The sequence below is a fragment of the Diabrotica virgifera genome, chromosome 3 (assembly GCF_917563875.1).
Source record: "Diabrotica virgifera virgifera chromosome 3, PGI_DIABVI_V3a".
Taxonomy (NCBI): Eukaryota; Metazoa; Arthropoda; class Insecta; order Coleoptera; family Chrysomelidae; genus Diabrotica; species Diabrotica virgifera.
The window spans coordinates 130,857,006-130,874,088 of NC_065445.1; the positions used below are offsets into that span (position 1 = coordinate 130,857,006).

Here is a 17,083-nt window from a genome sequence, read left to right on the forward strand (position 1 = left end):
AAAAATTCCGTCCGGCACATTTCAGATTTCTTTAAAGGGAACATTTTTGAATATGAATCCGCAGAGAAACCGAATTAGAAATGTTTTTCAGACGGGAGCGGTCTCACCACATGGACTAAGAGAGGAAACAATTACGAATTGGCACTTTATTGATTGGTATGACGTGGTATATACCTAATAGTTAAAAAAATGGTTAAAAAAATGGTAATAGTTAAAAAAAATTGTTGAATGCATGATTGGTATATTATAACAAGTAAAAAAATATAAATAAAAATATCGTAAGTATTCGTAAATCTCGCGACACACCTGATAGGTTCTTCCGGCACACCAGTGTGTCGCGCCACGGCGGTTGAGAACCGCTGCCTTAGAACATCAAGTTCTATTAACTGGTGCACAAGGTCAAATATTTCGGTCCCCTCAAAATCAATGGAAAGGACAGTCAGATTCGCTTCTGTGCGGTTAGTTATTCTGTGCCATTACTAACAAATATTCAACTCGGGCGTGTCAAAACCAACAAACCGTTTGAGAACCCGTCCAAATACGTATTGCGAACCATCAAAGCGTTCGTTGAAAAACCGACATAAGTTGGATCGTGGTGACATACGAGGTTTTGGTGCTAAGCCATCGACATAGTACTTTAGGAGTTTTCAATCCGCTTCTACTAAACTGTTTATTGATTATTGACTATTGATAATCTTCACTAAGATGGGCAGGCCACATCACGTGCACAGACTTCATAACGAGAGACTTGTAAGACTGGGAGGAGATAGGAGATTCCTTCACCTACAGGCAAAAGACCACTCGGGCGTCCCAGAATGCGATCGAGAGATAACATCCAAGCAGATCTCCGAAAAATAAACATTCCATTTGACCCTAGGTTGATGGAAGACCGAAAAAATTGAAAAAAGTTGTAGTCAGCCAGGAACCACCCAGGGTTGTAGCGCTACGTGGTGAGTGGTGATGATGATTATCTTCACACTTATTGCATAATATTCTGCTGAAACCTATAAAATCTAAGAATCTAACAGAAGAAGATAAAGGGGAATATCTTATAATATAAGTATGTAGTGGATTTGGCGTTAAACAAAAATTAAGAGTCATGGAACAAAAAACATTCCGGGGAAGATAAGAAATAATAATAATTATTTTGTATTATGTATTAAGAAGGTCTCACAGTTTTTTATATAGATGTACAAAGTGGTTATTAAACTTAACTCGAATCTAATTTAATTGAATTATAGAGGAAATACAATGTATTCTAATGCTTTATTTATTATTATTGATAACAAGCATGGTAATAAATTGTTTTGTAAGGTTAGATATAGGTACATTTACATAAGATTAACGTTTTACAGCGTTGCCAAGTATTCCAATATTTATAATACGGATTTAATACTAAATTTTTCAGGATTTGTTTGTTTCTTTTTAATCTGTATTGTATCATTCAACCCTACATTGGCTTTTATCTCGTTTGTTTTGTAGATAAGTTATTGTTTCTATTCCATTGTTATCTCTTCTCTTTAATATTTTGTTTCTAAATTCAGTCAAATTCGCGGAATTATGTTTTTATTATTTCTTTTTGTTTTTTCTTCATACCCATTTCGTACCTATACTTCGCATTACAGGTTAAATACAGTATGCGGCAAAATAAACAGTACTGCAATCCAAATGAATATTATGGTAGGGGGACCCAAGCGGGAATTTTTGCAATTACTCGAGCAAGTCAGATTATCATATGGGGAGAAAGCTGGTACCCTGCAGATGTACCTCTACCATATATTGGCTCTTAACACAGGGAAGTTTGTTAAAAGGGGCCAGAAAAAAATCTATCCTTAAAAATACTCGAAATTGTCAGATTAAGATAAGGTAAGTTAAGTATGTACATGCAAAAGAGTGTATATTTCAAAAATCTGACGATTTGAGCGGCGTAAGGAAACGGGTGAGTCAAAAAGTTTCACAAGAAAAAAGCGAATATTTCGTGAAATGAACGTCAGATCGAAAAACTAAAAAATACGTCTTTAATATTTTTCAAAAATCTATCCAATGGTTCTAAACATGACCCCCTATGGAGAGGGATGGGGGTAAATTAAAAATTTTAAATACAAACCCCGCTATATTTCGCAAAATGAACATCAGCAAAATCAGCGAAATCAATCAGCGAAAAACTGCAAAATATACTTTCAAAATGTTTTTGAAAAATCTATCGAGTGGTACCAATTACGACCCCCACGGAGGCGGGGTGGGGGGTTACTTTGAAATCTTAAATGGAACCCCAAATTCTTATTGCAGATTTGGATTCTTTACGTAAAAATAAGCAACTTTTATTCGAGACATTTTTTCGAACTATGGATAGATGGCGATATGTATAATCGGAAAAAGCGATTGTTGGAAATGGAAAATTAAATTAAAAAATGCCAAGTCCCCACTAAAGTGGAAAAATTTACTTAACTATTTTTGATTTTAGGACCTAATAATCACAACCCAATAGGTCCCCATAACGCTCGAGTGACTGCAAATTTAGCATACTTTGCTCCCCTACCATTAAAAGGTTTAGTATTATTTATAGATATTTAGTATACTTACATGATATAATCTTGCAGTGGCGAAGGAAAGTATAAAGTATCCGACAGGGCAGAATGGAAGAACATTGTTAAGCTGGATAAGACTCACAAAGGATATAGCCTTGCAAACATTATTCACGACGACGTTCCCAATAAAACAGATGCCCCCTGGCACCCTCTAGTTTTTACGAAAAAAACCTTTAAGTCTAGTCCACAATTCCGGAATGTCAGACGGTGGACCCGTCTGCCTCGTTCAACATTTCCAGGTGACGTTAGGTTTGGTGAGTGCGATGGGTAAGGAAAATCACTGCCACGCGAAATAAGGCGATCCCCAAAATGATCGCGCCTGTATTTAAAGAGACACTCTGGCCGTGTTACAGGTTGCCCCGTCCTACTGAAACCAATGCTAATTTTAAGCTTGGACCGTTTTCGTGACCTTTTCCGGATGACCGAAAATAGTACCCCACGATAAAATTTGTTTTTGCAAAACTCCAGAACCATCCTGAAGCACCTAACATTACCAAGACCTTCACATACGTTATAATGACGTCCGGAAACCACTCAGTCCGTTTTAGTGCATGACACACACAAATTGGAGGCATGCGCATCTCAGTGCTGTTTATTTTGTCGCATACCGTACTATTTATTTATTAGCATTGGCCCTGATTGAGGCTTGGTCTATTTAATTAGTGCTCACCATTAATGTCTATTTCTCGCTATTGCCCTTCAGTTTCTGCTTTAGAATGTTTACACTTGTTCCTGTACTTGGTCCCATATATCTTATTTTCGGTCTTAGATTGCGTTCATACGACGTTGTGTTGGGTTATGGTTTTTGTTGATTCTCTTATTATTATACTGGGCATTTTACCCCTCGCCATGCGACGGGGATACAATTAATTGCCCCCTAAAGTCACTGCACTCAATTTTTTTATTTCCTCCTATTTTATCGTATCTCCTTTCTATTTTTTATGACTCCTTCCTATTTTTCTGATACCCCCCAATTTCTTCTGACATCTTCTAATTGCTTCTAACTTCATCAAATTTATTCTGACTCCCTCAATTTTTTTCTGACATCCTCTAGTTTTTACCGACTCCCTCTAATTTATTTTTATTATACCTACATGTATAGATACACATATTACATTTAAAAAACGAAAGACAATAAATAACTACAAGTGTCACTTCCGACAGAAGAAACAACTTCTTATAGGGCGTTACACACTATTGAAATTTGATGTCCGCTTATCACCAAAGTATCGTCGTGCTATCATGCCATATAACAAAACCAGATTCGTACGGCCTTTCATAGGATATCGCAAATGAGTTAAGCTGATTTTGTGTGCAGATATATGTTTGAGAAATGCCTTTTGTGGGACTGGATATATGAACATTTCTCAATCATTAAGTCACATTCATGGTAAAACGTTGGTATATAAGGATATTAAACTGTCCAATGTTATGGTAGGTGCATGGCAACTATGTCGAATCAGCCTATGTTGTCACTTTGTTAGATCGAATGTGATAATATAGAATGATCTAATGTGTAATATAGATTGTACCTATTCATTATTTAAATTTTTATTATTATTATACAGTGATGAGCGCGCTAATAACCGACAAAATAGCATAAAAGATGGAAAACGTATTACGTTTTGAGATAAAAAGAAATAGAACTAGTGGAGCTGGGAAATTTAGCGATATTAACCTATTAATTTACATGATATCGATTGTTTCCCACGTTTAGACGTATCGGACGAGTTTGGCAAATACCACTCTCACAGTGACAGTTTTAGTTGACATACTCTTCTGATACGTGTAAAGCTGGGAACAATCAATATAATGTAAATAAAAAGGTTACTATCGCTAAATTTCCCAGCTCGACTAGTTTCATTTCATTTTATCTCACAACTTAAATACGTTTTCCATTTTTTGTACTATTTTGCCGGTTATTAGTGTGCTCATCACTGTATACCGTGATGAGCGCCCTAATAACTGGCAAAATAACGCAAAGGATGGAAAAAATATTAAATTGTGAAATAAAAAGAGATGAAACTAGTAGAGGTGGGAAATTTAGCGATAGAAACATATAAATTTACATTATATTGATTGCTTCCCACCTTTAACGTATCAGAGGAGTATGTCAACTAAATCTGTCACTGTCACATTGTTAGTTGCCAAACTCGTCCGATACGTCCAAAAGTGAGAAACAATCAATATACTGTAAATGTATATGTTTCTATCACTAAATTTCCCACATCTCACAACTTAATATGTTTTCCATCTTTTGCGTAATTCTGCCGGTTTTTAGCGCGCTCACCACTTTATAGTATACCGTCATGAGCGCGCTAAACAAAGTAACGCAAAAGATGGAAAACATATTGTGAGATAAAAAGAGATGAAACTAGTGAAGGCGGGAAATTTAGCGATAAAAACCTATAAATTTACATTATATTTATCGTTTCCCACCTCTAGACGCATCAGAGGAGTATGTCAACCAAAACTGTCACTGTCGCAGTGGTAATTGCCAAAATCATCCGATACGTCTAAAGATGGGAAACAATCAATATAATGTAAATTTATAGGTTTTTATCGCTAAATTTCCCACCTCTAATAGTTTCATCTCTTTTTATCTCAGAGCTTAATATGTTTTCCATCTTTTGCGTTATTTTGCCGGTTATTAGCGCGTTCATCACTGTATAGTATTTTCTTTACAATTTCATCACATTTTCTCACCTTTTAACCTTCTTTGGATTTCTACAATTGTTTCAAATCGAAATTAGCTAAATCGGTTCACTTAAGCTGAAGCTCTTATAAAAAAGATATAAAAAATAAAATGACGCTTATTAAATAAAAAATTGCCTCCCATATGCGCTAAAACAGATACTCGCTCAAAGGACGTCAGTGTGCTTTAGCTCTAAGCATTTACCGCCTATTTCTGGTTCACTGCTTTAGGTTCTCTGCTGCATAATCTGCGGCTTAAGACTCCATCCAACAACCCCATTGTGTATAGGTGTTCCTTCACTGGCACTTACCTTGTAAGGAAGCCTTTATGGTTCTAAGCTAATTTCTGCTATTTTTTCAGAGTACCTCAGTGCTTTGTATATTCTTATACTACATACAGAATATACATTTTGTCATGGGTTTCACAGGGTATACTTTTCCGTTAGAGTTATATTGTATACGAATCTAGGCCTTTTTTTGGTCGCTTTTTGGTGCTCATATGGCCGGCTCTGGACCGAAGGATTTTATAGCTGAGCCTTTTTCGGAAAGTCCATCAGCTCTTTCATTGCATTGTATTTCCCATGATTTGGCACCCATATCAATATGACAGTAGCATGTTCCGCCAGTCTGTCGAGTTTATCTCGTTCATTCCTACGCTTGTGGTAAACTTAGGTTCCATAGCCGCTTGACATAAACTTAGAGACCAATATATGCACATAGATAGATAGATAGATAGATAGATAGATAGATAGATAGATAGATAGATAGATAGATAGATAGATAGATAGATAGATAGATAGATAGATAGATAGATAGATAGATAGATAGATAGATAGATAGATAGATAGATAGATAGATAGATAGATAGATAGATAGATAGATAGATAGATAGATAGATAGATAGATAGATAGATAGATAGATAGATAGATAGATAGATAGATAGATAGATAGATAGATAGATAGATAGATAGATAGATAGATAGATAGATAGATAGATAGATAGATAGATAGATAGATAGATAGATAGATAGATAGATAGATAGATAGATAGATAGATAGATAGATAGATAGATAGATAGATAGATAGATAGATAGATAGATAGATAGATAGATAGATAGATAGATAGATAGATAGATAGATAGATAGATAGATAGATAGATAGATAGATAGATAGATAGATAGATAGATAGATAGATAGATAGATAGATAGATAGATAGATAGATAGATAGATAGATAGATAGATAGATAGATAGATAGATAGATAGATAGATAGATAGATAGATAGATAGATAGATAGATAGATAGATAGATAGATAGATAGATAGATAGATAGATAGATAGATAGATAGATAGATAGATAGATAGATAGATAGATAGATAGATAGATAGATAGATAGATAGATAGATAGATAGATAGATAGATAGATAGATAGATAGATAGATAGATAGATAGATAGATAGATAGATAGATAGATAGATAGATAGATAGATAGATAGATAGATAGATAGATAGATAGATAGATAGATAGATAGATAGATAGATAGATAGATAGATAGATAGATAGATAGATAGATAGATAGATAGATAGATAGATAGATAGATAGATAGATAGATAGATAGATAGATAGATAGATAGATAGATAGATAGATAGATAGATAGATAGATAGATAGATAGATAGATAGATAGATAGATAGATAGATAGATAGATAGATAGATAGATAGATAGATAGATAGATAGATAGATAGATAGATAGATAGATAGATAGATAGATAGATAGATAGATAGATAGATAGATAGATAGATAGATAGATAGATAGATAGATAGATAGATAGATAGATAGATAGATAGATAGATAGATAGATAGATAGATAGATAGATAGATAGATAGATAGATAGATAGATAGATAGATAGATAGATAGATAGATAGATAGATAGATAGATAGATAGATAGATAGATAGATAGATAGATAGATAGATAGATAGATAGATAGATAGATAGATAGATAGATAGATAGATAGATAGATAGATAGATAGATAGATAGATAGATAGATAGATAGATAGATAGATAGATAGATAGATAGATAGATAGATAGATAGATAGATAGATAGATAGATAGATAGATAGATAGATAGATAGATAGATAGATAGATAGATAGATAGATAGATAGATAGATAGATAGATAGATAGATAGATAGATAGATAGATAGATAGATAGATAGATAGATAGATAGATAGATAGATAGATAGATAGATAGATAGATAGATAGATAGATAGATAGATAGATAGATAGATAGATAGATAGATAGATAGATAGATAGATAGATAGATAGATAGATAGATAGATAGATAGATAGATAGATAGATAGATAGATAGATAGATAGATAGATAGATAGATAGATAGATAGATAGATAGATAGATAGATAGATAGATAGATAGATAGATAGATAGATAGATAGATAGATAGATAGATAGATAGATAGATAGATAGATAGATAGATAGATAGATAGATAGATAGATAGATAGATAGATAGATAGATAGATAGATAGATAGATAGATAGATAGATAGATAGATAGATAGATAGATAGATAGATAGATAGATAGATAGATAGATAGATAGATAGATAGATAGATAGATAGATAGATAGATAGATAGATAGATAGATAGATAGATAGATAGATAGATAGATAGATAGATAGATAGATAGATAGATAGATAGATAGATAGATAGATAGATAGATAGATAGATAGATAGATAGATAGATAGATAGATAGATAGATAGATAGATAGATAGATAGATAGATAGATAGATAGATAGATAGATAGATAGATAGATAGATAGATAGATAGATAGATAGATAGATAGATAGATAGATAGATAGATAGATAGATAGATAGATAGATAGATAGATAGATAGATAGATAGATAGTTTATTTGGCTATAAGTTACATAATAATGTTTATGGCAAGTCAGTAAATATATAGAACTATAGAACAAATAAAATTAAGTATTTAAAACATTAGAATTACATACAAAAACATACAATATAAACAGAAAACGTAATATAAATTAAAATAATTGTGGTCATTGTGTTACAGCTTGGGCATTCACACCATCATAATACTCACCCAGTGCATAAGGACACATGGTCACTAAGTAATCTTTAACTTGGGTTTTAAACCCCGTAGTTGACTTTATATTTTTAAATTTTTGAGGTAATTTATTATAGAATTGTAAACCACAAACAGTGGATGACTTCCTGCTTAATTCTAGATGTCGGTATAGTACAACATATTGTCTCTTATTTCGTATATTATGTGAATGAATATCACTGTTACATAAAAAATTTGTTTTATTCTTATGAATCAGTATCAGTAACTCGAAAATGTAGATTCCATACACTGTTAATATATTTAATTCCTTAAGTAGGCCTCTGCATGACCAACCATACGAAACACCCGCAAGACATCTCACAATACGCTTTTGGGCTTTGAAAACATCCTTTAGACTAGGAGAGCCACCCCAGACAGTTATAACTGGACATTATATGGACTGTATTTCAGCAAAATAAAAAAGACGAAGATGGTGCTGACTAAGTGTACTACTCAAATTTCTCAATTGATAACACTTAGAGTTGAGTTTTTTACATACATTCCAACAATGACATACAATGTCTTAAACGACAAATGAGAGTCAAAAGTCACTCCCAAAAACTTCACATCACTACAACATAAAATACTCTAACCATTGATGGCAACACTTAGATCAGTTTTAGTAGAGTTTTCACGACATGTAAATGATACAAATTTAGTTTTTTGAACATTAAACAGAAGCGATTGATTACTGGACCAATCAGAGAAGGTCTTCAGTGAATTTTTTATTTTATCTTGCAAAAAATTTATGTCCTTATTACGATATAGCATTGTAGAGTCATTCGCATAAAGTGATACAAATGCATCAGACATTAGATATGGTAGTTCATTAATATACAAGATAAATAATATCGGGCGCAATGTGGAGCCCTCTGGCACTCCATTCTTACTGACAATCGGATCAGACATTGAAATTTTGGAGTCATGTCTTACTTTAACTATTTGGTGTCGGTCTTTCAGATAGGATTCAAACCAACTAGGGGCAACTCCCCTAACGCCATATCTGTACAATTTATCGAGGAGTACATCGTGTTGTACACAATCAAAAGCACGACTGAGGTCACAAAAAATGGCAGTCGGATTTTCACTATTTTCAATTGAAATTCAAACTTCCTCATAGAAACTGTTTAATGGATGTGGAAGTAGAAAATTTATTTCGAAATCCATGTTGATGTTTTGTGATAACATGGTTGATATCTAAAAACTACAAATATATACCACTATGTGCATAGATTGGTCCTCTTAAGTTCGAAAGTCACCATATTAATTTCTTTTGCGCCATAAAATACTCAATAACCCGAACTACTGACTACTGGTACGTAGGCTCTAGGATACTGATATTACACTTTGTGCCTCGAAGGCGCCGTGGCTCAGTCTTTAAAGATAATGGACCGTATTGATAGGGAAAGTAGGAAACACTCGAAAATACAAAAAGCGAAAAAGAAAAGGAAAAAATTGTTAACAAAAAGAACATGCGCCATTTTGAAATATTTGAAATATGTTTGTTTTGAAATATTTGAATCCCAAAAAACTGAAATGGCATGATGTTAATACCCAAAGAAAAACTAAATGGAAAGGATAATAAAAATGTAAAAAAAAATGGAAATATTTGCTACAGCTGTTAGTAATAAAGCTCTAACAGATATAACAAATAATAAAATAAAAAATATTGTAATTATCTATATGGAAAAGTATATTTGAACTGCTAACTGCAAAAAGGGACTTCCAACAAATTTTCATAAATTCACTTTTTGTCATTTTAGCGTTCTATACACGTAAACAGATCGTTTTCAACAAAAAGAGGACTTCTGCGTCTATTCTAAGTATATTGAAAATGCGGCTAAAATTTCTCTAACTGCAAAAAGGGGACTTTTACAGCAGAAGTACATATAAGGAAAAATAGCCGAAGAAGTAACAGTTTTGCCTTCACAACGCGAGATTACTCTGAAACACGCTCATTAATGGCATCCAAAGTTGAAAACATTAGAAAAATGCTCAGATTCATCGACGATGGCAACATCCTATTTTGGAGGGAAATAATGAAATGACCCACTTTTCAACAAATTGATAATTAATACTATGGACTATTTTTTATTCCTTTTTTTATGTTACATGTTGATAATGGCAAATAAAGGTGTTTTCTGGCAAGTAGTGTTTATCTAATTGAATTATTCCTAATAATTTTTATTTTTATTGCAGTTAACTGCAAAAAGGGGACATCTACACAACGATAAAATGTGAATATTATACAATTATAATTAAAATTATTTACCACTTATTTACAGAATTATGTATAAAGCTATATTGAACATGTATACCAAGTTTTCCGTTTCTAAAAGATTTGGTTACGTAATTATTTAGTTTTTACCTTCTCCTGTAAAATTTGCTTTTATGCACATGTCCCCTTTTTACAGTTAGCAATTCATTTAGTACCTATAGCTAAATACCCACTACCAATTTACATTTATATGAAAATTATTTTTTATATGCCCAAAAATCAGAAAAAATAATAGTCATAAATCCGTTATATTAAAATTTCCCTTGATATAGGTCTGGATCCCGCGTATGAAAAAAAAGTTGATTAATAGCAAGCTGAAAATTTGTTAATAGCTTAAGGGTGTCTAGTCGGATAAACTTTGATATATGGGAACACTGGAACAGGGGCAGTTTTAATTGTGGAACAGGTTAAAAATTTGGAACGGTCAGACCACGGAAACGGCACATTTATTTTGTCCGACAGAATAGACTTAAATTCTCCGAACAGAGATTAAACTCTCATGCAAAAATCAGACTGCTATCTGTCACCTGTCATAATTCCTGTCATTTGACATATTCTACATGTTCCACTCATTAAAACGTCCATTTGGTGATAAATAGCAGTCTGATTTTTGCATGAGCGTTTAATCTCTGTTCGGAGAGTTTAAGTCTATTCTGTCGGACAAAATGCATGTGCCGTTTTCGTGGTCTGACCGTTCCAAATCTTTAACCTGTTCCACAATTAAAACTTCCCCTGTTCCAGTGTTCCCATATATCAAAGTTTATCCGACTAGATACCCTTAAGCTATTAACAAATTTTCAGCTTGCTATTAATCAACTTTTTTTTCATACGCGGGATCCAGACCTAATAGTCTAAGATCCGAATAGGAGGTCAAAATGTACCCGTCTGCTTGCCGGATGAAACATTTTTTTATTAAATTTCATACATAGACAAATATTTCTAGAATGGGTTGCCTATCAAAATCGTGTCATAGCTATCCTTTGGTAGAATTATTTTATTTTTAAATTAAATAGGCATATTGAGTACAATTCATAGATTATTCAAGAAAAAATTTAAGGAAAAATACTGAAAAATAAGCCAAGGTTCTCAAATTTTTAAAAGACAACTCAAAATATAATGAATTTTGCGGTGGACATAAGAACTTATCATTGTATCGTGGTAAACAAAAAATTTAAAAAGATTTTATTAGCTTATGAGTTTCTCGAGGTAACGCTGTCAAGTTTTTTTACTTTTATCTAATTTTGACTTTTTGATACCAATCTGAACTCAAAACAACGAATTTTTTTGTAAAAAAAGGGTGAAAATTAACATATTTATTATTGTTAAACAAAAAATAGGCATACAACAAAAAATATCTCAATAACTTTACCTCAAGGAATGTCTAAAGAAAATATATACAAAATTCCAGGTGGGTCGGTGAAGTAGTTTTTGAGTTACAATGTCTACAGACTTTGGAAAAAGGAGTTTTGCGGAAAACGCGTTTAAAGTATTGTTAACTTTTATTTTCAATTTCTTTTTTGTCTTTCTCAAATCGTAAATATCACACCGGAATATCTTTTTGAATCGCGAAGTAATTTACAAAAGAAAATAAAAACAGCTGTTGACCGTTGTTCACTACGTTCAAGCGTGCTGGCGTGAACCTGCTGCAAATCGACTCGAAGCTAGGGCTATTTAACACTCTCCCTACCTCCCTACTTTCGACTCGTTTTATAGCAAGGTCGTGCCAACGCGCTTGAGCGTAGTGAGAAACGGTCAACAACCGTTCTTATTTTCTTTTGTAAATTACTCCGCGATTTAAAAACATATTTCGGTGTGCATCACTTTACCATTTGACAGACAAAAAAGAAATTGAAAATAAAAGTTGACAATACTTTAACGCGTTTTTCTCAAAACAGCTTTTTTCAGGCTGTAGACATTGTAACTCAAAAACTACTTGACCAACTCACCTGGAATTTTGTATATATTTTCTTTAGACATTCTTTGAGGTAATGCTATCAAGGTATTTTTGTTTTATGCTTATTTTTTGTTTAACAATAACAAATATGTTGATTTTCACTATTTTTTTGCAAAAAAAAACTCTTTGTTTAGATTTCTGAGTGAGATCAAAAGGTCAAAATTAGATAAAACTAAAAAACTTGACAGCGTTACCTCGAGTAACTCATAAGCTAAAAAAATGCTCTTTGAATTTTTTGTTTACTATGATTCAATGATGAGTTCTGATGTCCACCGCAAAATTCATTATATTTTGAGGTGTCTTTTAAAAATTTGCCACCGTTGGCTTAATTTTCAGTATTTTTAGACTAATCTATGCCTATTGTCTATGTCTGAATATGCCTACTTAATTTAAAAATAAAATAATTCTACCATACTTTCAAAAAGAAATGTGTTTGGAATATTGATTTCAACCCCTTCGCCCCCCCCTTAAGGACAGCTATGATACGATTTTGATAGGCAATCCATGCTAGAAATATTTGTCTATGAATGAAATTTAATTAAAAAAATGTTTCATCCGGCAAGCAGATGGGTTACATTTTGACCTCCTATTCGGATCTCGTACTATGAATAAAAGCATAAAATTCCAACTCTCATTTACATGTCCTTCTTTTAATGTAAGGTCAATTGGAGTTTCTTTTAAATTTATTTGGTTTTAAAATTATTGCAACTGTACTTTTACTCGCATTCAATAAATTTGATATTTTTCGAAATGAATCTTTTGGGTTTTCAACTACCGTTAGCATTATATCATTTTAATTGTCTTTTCTAACTCATCTTTTATGATTTCTTCCAAATTTATTTCGACACACTTTCATACATCTTGAGTTTATTACATACCATACAGTTATGAAGTATATATATTTTATCAGGATGTTTATTATGAAAGATTTCTCCTGCTTTCCTACCAGTTTTAAAATTATTTCCAATATTGAGAACAATTTCAATTTTCTTTTATAAAAATTCAAAAAACTGGGAATTCTATAGAGTGATCTTTGTCAGCAATTAATATTAATCACTGTGTTAGTTGGGTCCAAGTAACATAAAACGAGAAGAAAAAAAGATTAGTATGGTTTACAAGTAATTTTTTAACAATAAATCTGTTAATCTAGTGCATGCAATAGCTAGGATTTACTTTTAAAATATATGTTAAGTAACAAGCCAAATTATTTTAAATTTCATAATTTCAAAGTTTTTGTATAAACATGACAACACAGCACTAAGTACAGTTGACTCACATCGCTGATATCCGTAGACCATAGACGCTCTTGTCTTCTTCCATCTCTTGAATCTCAACATTAACTCTGTGAACTGTCGAAATCTAACGTCGACATCACCCATCTCTTACTAACCCATTGTAATCAATATAGTATGTCCTCCCGCATAGATACCGAAGTGGGAATTTATCTGTCACAGATTACAACCGCTCAATGCGACCTGCAAAATCCTCGAGTTGCAAGTTCTCACTCTTCACTCAGTCAGTTCACTTAATATATTCAACCTGTGAGTGTCATAGAGTGACTTAAGTGGTATAGCGTATGGTGACAAAAGCGGTTAAAAAGTTGAGGAAACAGACAATCTTTAACATAGTTTTTATAGACGTAATTAAGGCTAGAATAGTTTATATTTATGTGAAAAAATAAACGGAAAATACTTAAGTATTTCGAATTTAAATGACGGTTACGAAGGGACCATAAATCCGAAAAGGGAAGTATTTAAAGTGACAATTAGTGCAAATTTGGATTTGTTTGTTTTGACTACAACAACCGTGAAGTGTGATATAACTTTCAAAACGGAGCTCTGATAGACCTGCATTGATGTCTGAGTGAAAAAGCAAGAAAAGTGTTTTCGCAAAACTGGATTTTAATTGGAACAGTAAGTAAGCGAGTATTAAATTTATTACATTTGTATTTAAATTGCGAGAGATATATAGAAAGTGGGTCGCCAGTTGATAAAGGTTTTTAACTCTCCGGTTAATGGCAAACGAGAGAAGAAATATATTATCGATAATCGTACAGGGTCGCTCAGATAATATTTACGGCTCCCCGAAGGGTTCTTGTGAAAGACAGTAATTATTTATTTATTAAATACGTATACGAACTGACTTATGGCCTTATTACGAGATTGTTTAATGACTACCGAACAGTACTACAAGGGTATACAGGTTAATTCAAAATGACAAATCTCTTACTATAAAGAAGTAAGTACATAATATTAATCTTAGGAGGAATTTTAATATTAATAGTGATGTGGTTTTAGAATAAAAAAAGGTCAATTATAGACGACATATAAATGTTAAAATGATATGACATACAGAGCACTACAGGCCTTAGAGGCTTAGATAGCCTTGACTAGATTCTTCAACTTTTTCTGGTCCTTCATTTGTTCTCACCAATCTCTTGTTACCATTATTTCTATCTGTTTCTTCTATTTATTTCTTATGCCAGTCCGGTCGGCATCAAACCACTTCGTTCGTGCTCTCCCTCTTCTTTTCTTCCCTTGTTCTCCTTGTAAAACTATAGGACATTTCTTTCTCGTTGCATTCGTCAAACATGTCCCAACCGTCTAACGCTTTGTGCCCCGATTTTCTGTTTTTTTTTGGTCTCTTATACATCTCCAGCAGCTCCAGGTTTGTTCTGCGCCATTCCCCTCTAACCCTCTTTATATCCCAAAAAACTTTCCTTAAGATTTCCTCTTTCAAATCTCTAGCTTTTTTCTTTCTGATTCATTGGGACACGTTTTTGCCTTCAACTGTGCGTTTAGTGATCCTACTGCTTTGCTACCTTTCAACAACCGTTTCCTCCACCTTCTCAGTCGCCGTCATCCAATCTTTTATTTGACATGATCTTCTCGGTGGTCCGCTCCTTCTTGTTCCTCTTAGGCTCCATTCTGCAACCTTGTTTATCCATGTATTTTCTGCTCTACGTACGTGGCAGTACCATTTTAGTCTTCTTTCATCTATATACTGCAGGGCATCTTTTTCCACTTTCATTCTTCTCCTTATCTCTTTATTTGATATCCTCTCTTCTGGTCAGGCCACAGTATCTTCCCCAGTATTCCATTTCGGTCGCCAGAATGGTGCTTTGGTTTTTTTGTTTATAATCCAAGGGTGGCGGGCGGTGATTCTAATAGCCACTTTACATGATGCAAGTACCTAATTGCGAAATTTATTGCACAAGTTCTTGCAGCAAGAACTTCTGCAATAAGTTGCAACTAGCTTTCTGCAATAAAGTGATTACACAGTGCAAGCAAGTAATTGCATAAACTGACATGAAATGGACAGAAACTTTGACATACCATAAATTTTGGGTTATGTTGTTTTTATAAATTAAAAATGTAATTTTTTGAGTAGAGTTATCAGATATATTAGATTGAAAATGTTAGATTATAATTTGAGAAAAGTATAATATGTATTATGTATAACAAAATCAATTAATAATACATTATTCATTTACAAAAGGAAACAAGTTGTTAAATACAAAAGAAATAAAAATAGAATATAGTTTCTTTAATCCCTATGTTGCATAATTAAAGTTATCCCCCAGAATAATGTTATCTGTGAAGCCTGAAATTGGTAAAAAGTTCCTCTAGTTTTGTCAAAAATTGTTTAGTTTGAAATTTAGGATGACAGAATGTCAAAACAAACAGTGTAGCCTTAAAAGTTACTAAAAATATACCCAAATTGGAGAAAAAATTGCATGAAAAATAGGACATGTTCTATCTAGCTGCAACTTCTTGCAGCAAGAAATTGCTGCAAGAAGTATTGCTGCAAGAAGTTGCAGCTTTTATGTGCAATTCGCGTATGACACGATGCAATTTCTATTGCTGCAAGAAATTGTGCAATTAATTGCGCAATTAGTTGCATGGTGTAAAGTGGCTATAAGGATAGTAAACGGAAAATGAGAATAGACTTCATATTAAAATGAACTCGGACAAGGCGGTGCTTTGTCAACAGTACCAGTACCTACCTACTTTGGAATATAAACGCGGATGATATTGCCATAGTAAGTCACACCGAAGAAACAAATAATATGAGCAAAAAAATTGTGGATCTAAAACGAGAAACCTTAAGGTTGGCCTGAACCTCTGAATATTTACAAGGTAGGGTCAGTCAGGATAATTGGAAACAGGGGTGATTGCAAACAGTACTCCCTACCGCCAGAAATGAAATATTGCAACAATATCACATACACAGAATTACAATACAATTCCATCTTTGCTTATTGTGTGGTATGTTATTCATTTGTTTACAAACCAAGTGAATGTCTATTCTGTGCAATTTAAATTTGATTGTTTTTAAACACATAGGTACCTAAATCGATTTAGAACAGTGTCAATATTTTACAAATTTTATCTCTGT

At 32.9% G+C, this 17,083-nt stretch overlaps 1 protein-coding gene across 5 annotated transcripts in view; it reads left to right on the plus strand.

Annotated features, from left to right (window-relative positions):
* Nucleotides 1-17,083, plus strand: part of LOC114330581 (protein TANC2) — a 632,990-nt gene that overhangs the window by 314,825 nt on the left and 301,082 nt on the right. Inside the window, exon 1 of one of the 5 annotated variants that reach the window (XM_050645528.1) lies at nt 14,144-14,602. The exons of 2 other annotated variants lie outside the window; for them this stretch is intronic. The gene's annotated coding sequence lies outside the window, so the exon portion shown is untranslated. Of the gene's footprint in view, nt 1-14,143; nt 14,603-17,083 lie in introns of those variants that run through there. 2 more of the 5 variants (XM_050645527.1, XM_050645529.1) reach the window with 2 other exon arrangements.